Source organism: Pseudophryne corroboree, chromosome 4 (assembly GCF_028390025.1).
Source record: "Pseudophryne corroboree isolate aPseCor3 chromosome 4, aPseCor3.hap2, whole genome shotgun sequence".
Classification (NCBI taxonomy): Eukaryota; Metazoa; Chordata; class Amphibia; order Anura; family Myobatrachidae; genus Pseudophryne; species Pseudophryne corroboree.
In genome coordinates this window covers 208,476,133-208,488,847 of record NC_086447.1, presented here as the reverse complement: position 1 = coordinate 208,488,847, position 12,715 = coordinate 208,476,133, and the positions used below count along the sequence as shown (strand labels likewise).

Below are 12,715 nucleotides of genomic sequence, written 5' to 3'. Positions count from 1 at the left end.
CAGTTAACAGTATGACAAACGTAGGAGCCTCTGAACAGACGGCTCACAACAATAACAACCCGATTTTTTTGTAACAATAACTATGTACAAGTATTGCAGACAATCCGCACTTGGGATGGGCGCCCAGCATCCACTACGGACTACGAGAAATAGATTTATCGGTAAGTAAAATCTTATTTTCTCTAACGTCCTAGTGGATGCTGGGACTCCGTCAGGACCATGGGGATTATACCAAAGCTCCCAAACGGGCGGGAGAGTGTGGATGACTCTGCAGCACCGAATGAGAGAACTCCAGGTCCTCTTTAGCCAGGGTATCAAATTTGTAGAATTTTACAAACGTGTTCTCCCCCGACCACGTAGCTGCTCGGCAGAGTTGTAATGCCGAGACCCCTCGGGCAGCCGCCCAGGATGAGCCCACCTTCCTTGTGGAATGGGCCTTGACAGATTTAGGCTGTGGCAGGCCTGCCACAGAATGTGCAAGTTGAATTGTGCTACAAATCCAACGAGCAATCGTCTGCTTAGAAGCAGGAGCACCCAGCTTGTTGGGTGCATACAGTATAAACAGCGAGTCAGATTTTCTGACTCCAGCCGTCCTTGAAATATATATTTTCAATGCCCGGACAACGTCCAGCAACTTGGAATCCTCCAAATCGCTAGTAGCCGCAGGCACCACAATAGGCTGGTTCAGGTGAAACGCTGACACCACCTTAGGCAGAAACTGAGGACGCGTCCGCAGTTCTGCCCTGTCCGAATGGAAAATCAGATATGGGCTTTTATACGATAAAGCCGCCAATTCTGATACTCTCCTGGCTGAAGCCAGGGCCAGTAGCATGGTTACTTTCCACGTAAGATATTTCAAATCCACCGATTTGAGTGGCTCAAACCAATGGGATTTGAGAAAATCCAAAACTACATTAAGGTCCCACGGAGCCACTGGGGGCACAACCGGGGGCTGTATATGTAGTACTCCTTTTACAAAAGTCTGGACTTCAGGAACTGAAGCCAATTCTTTCTGGAAGAAAATCGACAGGGCCGAAATTTGAACCTTAATGGACCCCAATTTGAGGCCCATAGACAATCCAGTTTGCAGGAAATGTAGGAATCGACCCAGTTGAAATTCCTCCGTGGGGGCCTTCCTGGCCTCACACCACGCAACATATTTTCTCCAAATGCGGTGATAATGTTGTGCAGTCACCTCCTTCCTGGCTTTTACCAGTGTAGGAATGACCTCTTCCGGAATGCCTTTTTCCCTTAGAATTCGGCGTTCAACCGCCATGCCGTCAAACGCAGCCGCGGTAAGTCTTGGAATAGACACGGTCCCTGCTGAAGCAGGTCCCGTCTTAGAGGTAGAGGCCACGGATCTTCCGTGAGCATCTCCTGAAGTTCCGGGTATCAAGTTCTTCTTGGCCAATCCGGAGCCACGAGTATCGTTCTTACTCCCCTTTGCCGTATAATTCTCAGTACTTTGGGTATGAGAGGCAGAGGAGGAAACACATACACTGACTGGAACACCCACGGTGTTACCAGAGCGTCCACAGCTATTGCCTGAGGGTCTCTTGACCTGGCGCAATACCTGTCCAGTTTTTTGTTGAGGCGAGACGCCATCATATCCACCTTTGGTTTTTCCCAACGGTTCACAATCATGTGGAAGACTTCTGGATGAAGTCCCCACTCTCCCGGGTGTAGATCGTGTCTGCTGAGGAAGTCTGCTTCCCAGTTGGCCACTCCCGGAATGAACACTGCTGACAGTGCTATCACATGATCTTCCGCCCAGCGAAGAATCCTTGCAGCTTCTGCCATTGCTCTCCTGCTTCTTGTGCCGCCCTGTCTGTTTACGTGGGCGACTGCCGTGATGTTGTCCGACTGGATCAACACCGGCTGACCCTGAAGCAGGGGTTTTGCCAGGCTTAGAGCATTGTAAATCGCTCTTAGCTCCAGTTTATTTATGTGAAGAGACATCTCCAGGCTTGACCATACTCCCTGGAAGTTTCTTCCCTGTGTGACCGCTCCCCAGCCTCTCAGACTGGCATCCGTGGTCACCAGGACCCAGTCCTGTATGCCGAATCTGCGGCCCTCTAACAGATGAGCACTCTGCAACCACCACAGAAGAGACACCCTTGTCCGTGGCGATAAGGTTATCCGCTGATGCATCTGCAGATGCGATCCGGACCATTTGTCCAGCAGATCCCACTGAAAAGTTCGTGCGTGGAATCTGCCGAATGGAATCGCTTCGTAAGAAGCCACCATCTTTCCCAGGACTCTTGTGCATTGATGCACAGACACTTTTCCTGGTTTTAGGAGGTTCCTGACAAGTTCGGATAACTCCCTGGCTTTCTCCTCCGGAAGAAACACCTTTTTCTGAACCGTGTCCAGAATCATTACCAGGAACAGCAGACGTGTCGTCGGGTTCAATTGAGATTTTGGAAAATTCAGAATCCACCCGTGCTGTTGCAGCACTACTTGGGTTAGTGCTACTACGTCTTCCAGCTGTTCTCTGGACCTTGCCCTTATCAGGAGATCGTCCAAGTAAGGGATAATTAATACGCCTTTTCTTCGCAGAAGAAACATCATCTCGGCCATTACCTTGGTAAAGACCCGAGGTGCCGTGGACAATCCAAACGGCAGCGTCTGAAACTGATGACGACAGTTTTGCACCACGAACCTGAGGTACCCTTGGTGTGAAGGGCAAATTGGGACATGCAGGTAAGCATCCTTGATGTCCAGGGACACCATAAAGTCCCCTTCTTCCAGATTCGCTATCACTGCTGAGTGACTCCATCTTGAACTTGAATTTTTGTATGTACAGGTTCAAAGATTTCAGATTTAGAATAGGTCTTACCGAGCCGTCCGGCTTCGGTACCACAAATAGCGTGGAGTAATACCCCTTTCCCTGTTGTAAAAGGGGTACCTTGACTATCACCTGCTGAGAATACAGCTTGTGAATGGCTTCCAATACCGTCGCCCTGTCGGAGGGAGACGTTGGCAAAGCAGACTTTAGGAACCGGCGAGGGGGAGACGTCTCGAATTCCAACCTGTAACCCTGAGATACTACCTGCAGGATCCAGGGGTCCACCTGCGAGTGAGCCCACTGTGCGCTGAAATTCTTGAGGCGACCCCCCACCGCCCCCGAGTCCGCTTGTAAGGTCCCAGCGTCATGCTGAGGCCTTTGCAGAAGCCGGGGAGGGCTTCTGCTCCTGGGAGGGAGCTGCTTGCTGCAGTCTCTTACCCTTTCCTTTGCCTCGGGGCAGATATGAATGTCCTTTTGCCCGCTTGTTCTTATAGGAACGAAAGGACTGCGGCTGAAAAGACTGCGTCTTTTTCTGCTGGGAGGTGACGAGGTAAAAAGGTGGATTTCCCGGCTGTTGCCGTGGCCACCAAATCCGATAGACCCACGCCAAATAATTCCTCCCCTTTATACGGCAATACTTCCATATGCCGTTTGGAATCCGCATCACCTGACCACTGTCGTGTCCATAAACTTCTTCTGGCAGATATGGACATCGCACTTACTCTCGATGCCAGAGTGCAAATATCCCTCTGAGCATCTCGCATATAAAGAAAAGCATCCTTTAATTGCTCTAAAGTCAATAAAATACTGTCCCTATCCAGGGTATCAATATTTTCAGTCAGGGAATCCGACCAGACCACCCCAGCACTGCACATCCAGGCTGAGGCGATCGCTGGTCGCAGTATAACACCAGTATGTGTGTATATACTTTTTAGGGTAGTTTCCAGCCTCCTATCAGCTGGATCCTTGAGGGCGGCCGTATCAGGAGACGGTAACGCCACTTGTTTTGATAAGCGTGTGAGCGCCTTATCCACCTTAGGGGGTGTTTCCCAGCGCGCCCTAACCTCTGGCGGGAAAGGGTATAATGCCAATAACTTTTTTGAAATTAGCACTTTTCTATCTGGGTTAACCCACGCTTCATCACATACATCATTCAATTCCTCTGATTCAGGAAAAACTACAGGTAGTTTTTTCACACCCCACATAATACCCCTTTTTGCGGTACTTGCAGTATCAGAGATATGTAAAGCCTCCTTCATTGCCGTGATCATATAACGTGTGGCCCTACTGGAAAATACGTTTGTTTCTTCACCGTCGACACTAGATTCAGTGTCCGTGTCTGGGTCTGTGTCGACCGACTGAGGTAAAGGGCGTTTTACAGCCCCTGACGGTGTCTGAGACGCCTGGACAGGTACTAACTGGTTTGCCGGCCGTCTCATGTCGTCAACTGATTTTTGTAATGTGCTGACATTATCACGTAATTCCATAAACAAAGCCATCCATTCCGGTGTCGACTCCCTGGAAAGGGGACATCACCATTACCGGCAATTGCTCTGCCTCCACACCAACATCGTCCTCATATATGTCGACACACACGTACCGACACACAGCAGACACACAGGGAATGCTCTATTGAAGACAGGACCCCACTAGCCCTTTGGGGAGACAGAGGGAGAGTTTGCCAGCACACACCCAAGCGCTATAATATATATGGGAACAACCCTATATAAGTGTTGTATCCTTATAGCAGCTTAAATATAGTAATATCGCCAAAAAAAGTGCCCCCCCTCTCTGTTTTACCCTGTTTCTGTAGTGCAGTGCAGGGGAGAGTCCTGGGAGCCTTCCTCACAGCGGAGCTGAGCAGGAAAATGGCGCTGTGTGCTGAGGAGAATAAGCCCCGCCCCCTATTTCGGCGGGCTCTTCTCCCGGAGTTTGTGAGATCTGGCAGGGGTTAAATACATCCATATAGCCTCAAGGGCTATATGTGATGTATTTTTAGCCATAAGAAAGGTATTATACATTGCTGCCCAGGGCGCCCCCCCCAGCGCCCTGCACCCTCAGTGACCGCTGTGTGAAGTGTGCTGACAACAATGGCGCACAGCTGCAGTGCTGTGCACTACCTCATGAAGACTGAAAAGTCTTCTGCCGCCTGTTTCTGGACCTCTTCAATCTTCGGCATCTGCAAGGGTTGCCAGCAGGACTCACTGAAAATAAAAAACCTAAAAACTTTTTCTAAGCAGCTCTTTAGGAGAGCCACCTAGATTGCACCCTGCTCGGACGGGCACAAAAACCTAACTGAGGCTTGGAGGAGGGTCATAGGGGGAGGAGCCAGTGCACACCACCTGATCCTAAAGCTTTATTTTTGTGCCCCGTCTCCTGCGGAGCCGCTAATCCCCATGGTCCTGACGGAGTCCCAGCATCCACTAGGACGTCAGAGAAAGGTGGTTAGATTAACACACCAGCACACAACAACATATTACAACCAGCAATGGCTGGTAACAACAGCAGCTGAACAGGTAACTCAACAAGAACCTGCAGAAAATAGGATTTTAATTACCTACCGGTAAATCCTATTCTTGTAGTATATAGAGGATACTGGGGTCCACATTAGTGTCATAGGGTATAGAGGGGTCCACTAGGAGCCATGGGCACTTTAAGAAATTGATAGTGTGGGCTGGCTCCTCCCTCTGTGCCCCTCCTACCAGACTCAGTCTAGGAAACTGTGCCCGAGGAGACGGACATACTTTGAGAGAAGGATACAAAAGTATAGTGGTGACATTCCGAACCAGCACACACAAACTAGAGGAAAGCCATGCTAACCAAACTTCAAACCAGGAACAGCAACCTGCAGAACCCACAATACTTAACCAAGTAACAGTGCAGGAAGAAACAAAGCACTGGGAGGGCGCCCTGTATCCTCTACGGACTACGAGAAAAGGATTTACCGGTAGGTAATTAAAATCCTATTTTCTCTTATGTCCTAGAGCAGGCATTCCCAACCACGGTCCTCAAGTAACACTAACACTGCAGGTTTTAGGGATATCCAGGCTTCAGCACAGGTGACTTAATTAGTAGCTTAGTTATTTTGATTTAACCATCTGTGCTGCAGCCTGGATATCACTAAAACCTGCAACGTTGATGTGCCTTGAGGACCGTGGTTGGGAATGCCTGTCCTAGAGGATACTGGGGTCCACATTAGTACCATGGGGATGTACCAATGCTCCCAAACGAGGTGGCAGAGTGGTGAGGTTCTTGCAGAACCGATTTACCAAACTGAAGGTCAACAGAGGCCAAAGTATCCTGGCATGATGTTGCCCATATGTGACTGAAGAATCTCAAACGGGCTCCCACCTGCCTGTCTTCCAGGCAGTGCAGACCAGTCATGCTGAAGGCTTAGAGGAAGCAGAACCGGGGTTCTGTTCCTGTGAACCTGCAGTTGCTGGTTTTCTGGGTTTACCTCTATTGCCTTTAGAGGCCGTAGAAGAACCTTTGGTTGTGTTTTTAAACTTCGCTGTCCGAATGGACTGCAGAGTTAGAGCAGTGTAGGATTTTCTAGCTGGGGGAGCTGCGGAAGGAAGGTATGTAGACTTCCCCGCCGTAGCCTTGGATATCCACGTATCCAGTTCATCTCCAAAAACAGCTTCACCTGTGAAAGGTAGGCTTTCCACACCTTCCCTGGAATCTGCGTCCGCAGTCCACTGGTGTAGCCACAAGCCCCTGCGTGCTGACATTACCATGGCAGTGGTGCGAACATTGAGTAAGCCAATTTCCTTTATGGCCTCCACCATAAAGTTATCCTGTATATGCTGTAGGAGTAAAAGTATCTCCCCCCTGGATAAGGAATCTAATCCGTCAATTAGATTACCTGACCATTTTGCAATAGCCCTAGAGAGCCATTCACAAGCTATAGTGGGTCTCTCGGCCACCCACGCAGCTGTGTACAGAGATTTGAGAGTGGTCTTAATCTTGCAGTCTGCAGCAACCTTCAAGGAAGCTGCCCCAGGAACAGTTAAAACTATCTTACGAGAGAGCCTAGAAACCAATGCGTCAACCATCGGTGGGTTTTCCCATTTTTTGTTATCATCCTGAGGAAACGGGAAGGATGTGAGTAACCGTTTTGGGACCTGAAACTTCTTGACAGGATTTACCCAAGTTGCTTCAAACAGGGAATTTAACTCCTTAGATGCAGGGAAAGTAGCAGAGGATTTCTTTTTCACATTAAAATAAGATTCCTCCTCGTCTCTGAAACCTTATCAGGGATGTGCAGGACATCTCTAATAGCTTCTATCAAGGCCTGTATTCCCTGTGACAAGCTGCATCCCCCCTTCCCCGAGTCCACCTCACCCTCCTCTGGGTCTGATACATCATCATCGGTATCAGCCTGCATGATTTGGGGCTGGGTACGCTTCTGTGGACAAATGGTAGGGGTCTGAGACACTGGATGACCACTGAATCTCTATTCATCAGGTCATCAACAGATTGCCTTAAGTATTGCGTCTCTGTCTCATTTTGGGATAATTTATTTGAAATCATCCCATTTAATGAATCAACCATACAGGTTCAGATCCACTAGCCTGAGAATGTGTACTCTCCTGAGTACACGGCAGAGATATCCCAGACTGAGAAAAACACTCTGCTGTGCATGATACACACTCCTTAGACATAGTAAATGTGAAAGAACACACACACTGGAAATAGGTTAAAAAAACAATTAACCCACACAGAGCCCTCCTAGGGAGACAGAGTATAATGGAGCCAGCTACACAGCGTCCCTATAGCTAAATAACCTGTTTAGCTGGGTCGCAGACTAAGTACCTTTTTTTTTTTTTTTTTTTTTTTAAACATTTTATTGGGTGGATCACAAAATTGTTACAAAAGAAGCAGTACATACCAAGCAAAGTAGGTAAACAAAGTACAAATGTAACTGCAGTGGGTTGTAACATCAACAGGTTAATTTAAGGCAATTTAAAAGGGTAACTCTCGGCAACGGAGTGGCCGTCCGTCAAAGAGAGTTGATAGTAGTAGTTAGAAGAAAATAATACTCAAAGAGAAAATAGAAGGGGTCAGGGGAACAGGGGAGAAAGAGCAAGTACAGTCAGAAAGAAAGAAAGGGAGTAGAGAGGGGTGGACTCCAAAGACAAGAGGTTGGTAGAGCAGCAATGCACGGTATCAAGTTACAAATGGGGAGGAAGCCTGTTGTAAGGCTAGCCAGGGGAACCATATTTTATTAAATTGTTTAGAGGTGTTATGAATAACAGCGGTCATGTATTCCATTTTATGTACATACCAAATTCGGGAGATTATCACCGGCATTGGGGAGGGAGTCGGGCTTTTCCAGTCCGTGGCTATTTGGCATGTCATTGCCGAAACTACATGTCGAAATAGCTTGTTCTGGTGTCGGTTAAGAGTAGGGAGGGTCATAGGGAGCAGAAAGTATTGGGGGTCAGGAGCAATGGAGGTTTCAAATAAGCGCGAGAGCAAGGTAATAAGCTCACTCCAAATCTGAAAATGGGCAGGTCCACCATATGTGTATAAACGAGCCAACGTCTGCACTACCCCTCCAGCATCTATCCGTGGTGTCGGGGAACATAGTATGTAGACGGGACGGGACATAATACCAGCGGTAGAGCAATTTGTAGATATTTTCTTTAATTTTTACACATATGGAACTGGAAGCTGCATTATCCCAGATATCCACCCAGTCTTCGTTGTCTATAGTAAATCCCAGCTCTTTTTCCCATGCCAGCTCGTGGGGGGCCCGGGATGAAGTAGGGTAGTCGCTAAGTAAAGCGTAAATATCGGAAATGAGGCCCTTAGTGTTGGTGCGTTTCCAGCTAATGTATTCGAAGGGGGATAGTTGTCTATTGAGAAGGATAGTGGTAATAGTGGAGTGGAAATGTCTAATTTGCAGATATCGAAAGAAGTCCGAAGAAGGGATTACTGTTCCATCTCGGAAATCTGCAAATTGAGGGAAGGCAGCATTAGAAGTAATATCATTAATATACAACATACCGCTCGAGCGCCAGGATGTATACGAGGATCTACACGTACCCGGGGGGGAAGGCTGGATTATGAAATAATGGAATTAGCGGGGACGGGTGTGGGGCCAAAGTGAACCATCTATTTGCAGAGTCCCATGTCGCTAATGAACGACTTACCACGGGATGTGAAAGGATCGCGAGGGGGCGCTGGTTCCGGCGAAGCCATAGTAGGGAGGATAGTGTGGCCAAACCCATCTCCTCTGCCTCAATCCTCACCCAAACTTTCCCCGTCCCGCCCTCGTTGCACCATTGTGCACATTGAGAGAGCTGCGCAGCATAGAAGTATTTTCTAAAGTTCGGGATACCCAGCCCTCCGCCTCTGGAAGGGCGTTGAAGCAGTTTAAGTCTGATGCAAGGGCGTTTACGGTTCCAGATAAAAACAGGACGTTTGGCGTTGCAAGGTCTTAAAAACATAGGTAGGGACTTAAATCGGGAGAGTCTGAAACAAATACAGAAGTCGGGGGAGCACACTCATCTTGACCGAGTTTATCCTGCCTATCCATGAGATGAAGTAATTGGACCACTCCAACAAATCATCTTTGATTTTCTGCAATAAGCGGGGGTAATTTGCTTGGAAAAGTTGGTGGTGGTGATGATGGGTCAAGTACGTACCGAGGTACTTGATTTTCTTTGTATTCCAGTTACAGGGTAGGATAGTTTGTAATTCTTGTTTGAGAGCTGCCGGGATATGAAAGTCAAGGACCTCTGTTTTGTCAACATTAATTTATAACCGGAAAACTGAGAATACGAACGGATCTCAGTTAAAAGAGATGGAAGGGATTGGGCTGGATCTGTGAGAAAAATCAGGACATCATCAGCATATAACGCAATCTTGTGCTCGGATAGGCCCGTAGACACTCCGTGGATAGTGGTGTTATTACGAATCTTTGCTGCCAGAGGCTCCATGACTAGTGCGAAAATTAAAGGAGAAAGTGGGCATCCCTGCCTGGTGCCATTGGCAATCCCAAAACTGGCGGATGAAACACCGTTAACCAAAACCTGGGCCGATGGGGAGCGGTAGAGTGCTTTAATCCCCTCTAAAAATTTACCAGAGAATCCCATTTTGCCAAGGACTGCGAAGGCAAAAGACCACGAAATGCGGTCGAAAGCCTTCTCCGCGTCGAGAGCCAGAATGAGGGAGGGAGACTTCCGCTTTTGAATGGAGTAGATTAGGTCTATGGCCCTTCTAGTGTTGTCAGACGCCTGGCGTCCAGGAATGAAGCCGACCTGGTCCGGGTGGACCAAACCGGGCAACAAGGGAGCCAGACGGTTGGCTAATATTTTCGCATATATCTTCAGATCAACATTCAGTAGCGAGATTGGTCTATAATTTGAGCAACTAGTCGGGTCTTTGTCAGGCTTTGGGATTACCACTATGTCGGCCCGGGTCGTCTCCGACAGAAAGGAGGCTCCCTCAAGAATATCACTGAATAAAGAGGAGAGATGTGGGGCCAACTCTTTCGCAAACAGTTTGTAATATTGGGCCGTGAAACCATCCGGTCCCGGAGCGGCTGACGAACGCATAGAGCGTATAGCAGCTATTGTCTCCTCATCCGAGATCCGACTATTAAGGGTATCTGACTGAGTGTCAGATAGGGCTGGAAGGGGGTGTCAGACAAGTATGAGTGAACTCCTCCAGCTCCGTCAGGAGACAGAGGGGACGAATCAGACAAGTTATAGAGAGAGCTATAAAACAAACGGAAATCTTCGGTCATCACCTCAGGGTCATATGTGTATGTTCCCCTCTGTGTCGAGTACAACTTATCTATTGCGCCCAGCGCTCGTTTACGGCGTAGTTTATTGGCTAGTAGGGAGTCTATTCTATCCATTTTATCATAAAATCGTTGCTGTAGCTTCCGGAGAACTAGTGCTGCGCGGTTAGAGAGAAGGGTATTAAGTTGTCCCCGGAGAGAGTCAATCTGAGAGAGCAGAGAAGCATCGGGGGTTGCTTTATGTCGAGTTAGTAAGGTGGCTATTTCTGATTCGAGTGAGTTGATCTCCAGCGCAGCTTTTTTCCTAATTGCCGACGATTTCGCCAGCAGAGCGTCGCGAATCGTGGCCTTGTGTGCTTCCCACAGGACACTAAGCGAGATGTCAGGAGATATGTTTTCGGAGAAATAGTGTGTAATTGCTAATCGGATTTCCTCCAGTGCAGAAGGGTGTTGCAAAAGCGAGTCGTCAAGACGTCATTTGTATTTCCTATGAGGTGAGCGGTATATATCTATGAGGAAATAAACCCCAGCATGGTCCGTCCATGTCAGTGGCGTGATACCCGCGTCAGTAATCAGTGGTACAAGGGCAGAGGAGATATGGATCATATCGATCCTTGTATAGTGTTGGTGCGGAGCCGAAAAATGGGTAGTCTTTAGTGTGGGGGTGTTGGGATCGCCAGGTGTCACAGAGGCCGTGGTGTTTCAAGGTAGCAGTGAGAGAGTACGGGAGGCCCGAGGCAGGGATGTCGTGGAGGCGTGAGGTGGAGGGCCGGATCTATCTAACAATGGGTCGATGATGGTATTAAAATCACCACCCATAATAATGTTTCCCTGTGCTTCTCTGGACAGGCGTTTAGACAGAGTAAAAAAACAGAGATTGGTCTTGGTTGGGAGCATATGTGGAGACCAAAGTAAGAGTCACAGAACGGAGAGTACCCATCACCATAAGAAACCGTCCGTCTGGGTCCATCACTGTCCTAGAGTGAATAAACGGGATATTACGGTGAATTAAAATGGCTACACCACGTTTTTTACAGCCCGCCGAGGCAAAGTAGGACTGGGAGAACCATTTACCCCTTAGGGGAGTTCAAGCCATTTACATTGACCGAAAATATTTTAAGGGACATGGCTATTCACATGAGGGAGTACGACATATTGCAAAACATGACCAGATAAAGTACTATAAGTGCCAGTTGGAGGCCACCCCTCGGGACAGAGAAGAAGAAGGAGCAAAAGGGTCAGAAAGAAGCCACAAGAAAGAAGAGGAAGAGAAAAACGTAAAGAAGAAAAAAACCCAAACGGGGAAAAATCCCTGAAATTGTGGGTCCCATTCAAGGACCGCAGGAAAAAAAACTGCATAAACAACAATGTATACAACAAAAAGGGAGTGTTGGGGGGTAACTGAGGTACCATGTGAGAGAGGCTAGACTACCCGGACCATGAGGGTTGGGTGTGGCCGTGGCCACTTTACAGCTTTAAAGAGCATTATATTTAACGCATAGGACTGTGTCCAGACACAAAAAAAAAAAAAAATTAGGTCGGGGGGGCAATGGACTAAGGAAGGGAAAGAGACCTACCTAAAAATGCATTATAACGTAGATAGCGTATTTGGGGAGGAGAAGGACAAAAAAAAAAAGGGGGGGTATTACTAAGCGAGTACAAACTAATATAACTTAACAGTAACAACAATAACAAAAACGTTACGACATGGGATTTTGGATGGAGGTCAGATCCTCCGCAGCCATTGCTCCTTACGGGGCATAGAGGCACTGCTCCGACATTTTGAGGGCAAACCGCAGCGGGGGTTCCCCACAGGTCAGGGAGGATCTCTGTCCACAGTGCGCTGGCGGGTCACCCTTGTCCAGTCAGGTAGGGGAGGCTGAGGGTGTGGCGATTTAGAGGATGAGGTAGCCGCATCGACTGCAGATGGCAGTGGGAGGAGATCAAGCTTTGCCAGTAACTCCTGTCCTTGGGTCAGAGTTTTGACAGAATGGACGGAGTTGTTGATTGGAACATGAAGTTGAAATGGGAATCCCCATCTATATCTTATCTGGTGCTGTCGCAGGACCCGGGTGACCGACTGGAGGTCCCGTCATTTTTGGATAGTGGAGGGAGCCAGATCCTGAAAGATTTGTAACTGCATACCTTTAAACAGGATCTCTGGGGAGTCTCGG

General features: G+C 48.2%; 1 protein-coding gene across 10 annotated transcripts in view; it reads right to left on the bottom strand.

Moving 5' to 3' along the window:
* The window catches only part of SAP130 (Sin3A associated protein 130), a 206,214-nt gene that overhangs the window by 111,249 nt on the left and 82,250 nt on the right, over positions 1–12,715 (bottom strand). The window lies entirely within an intron of this gene.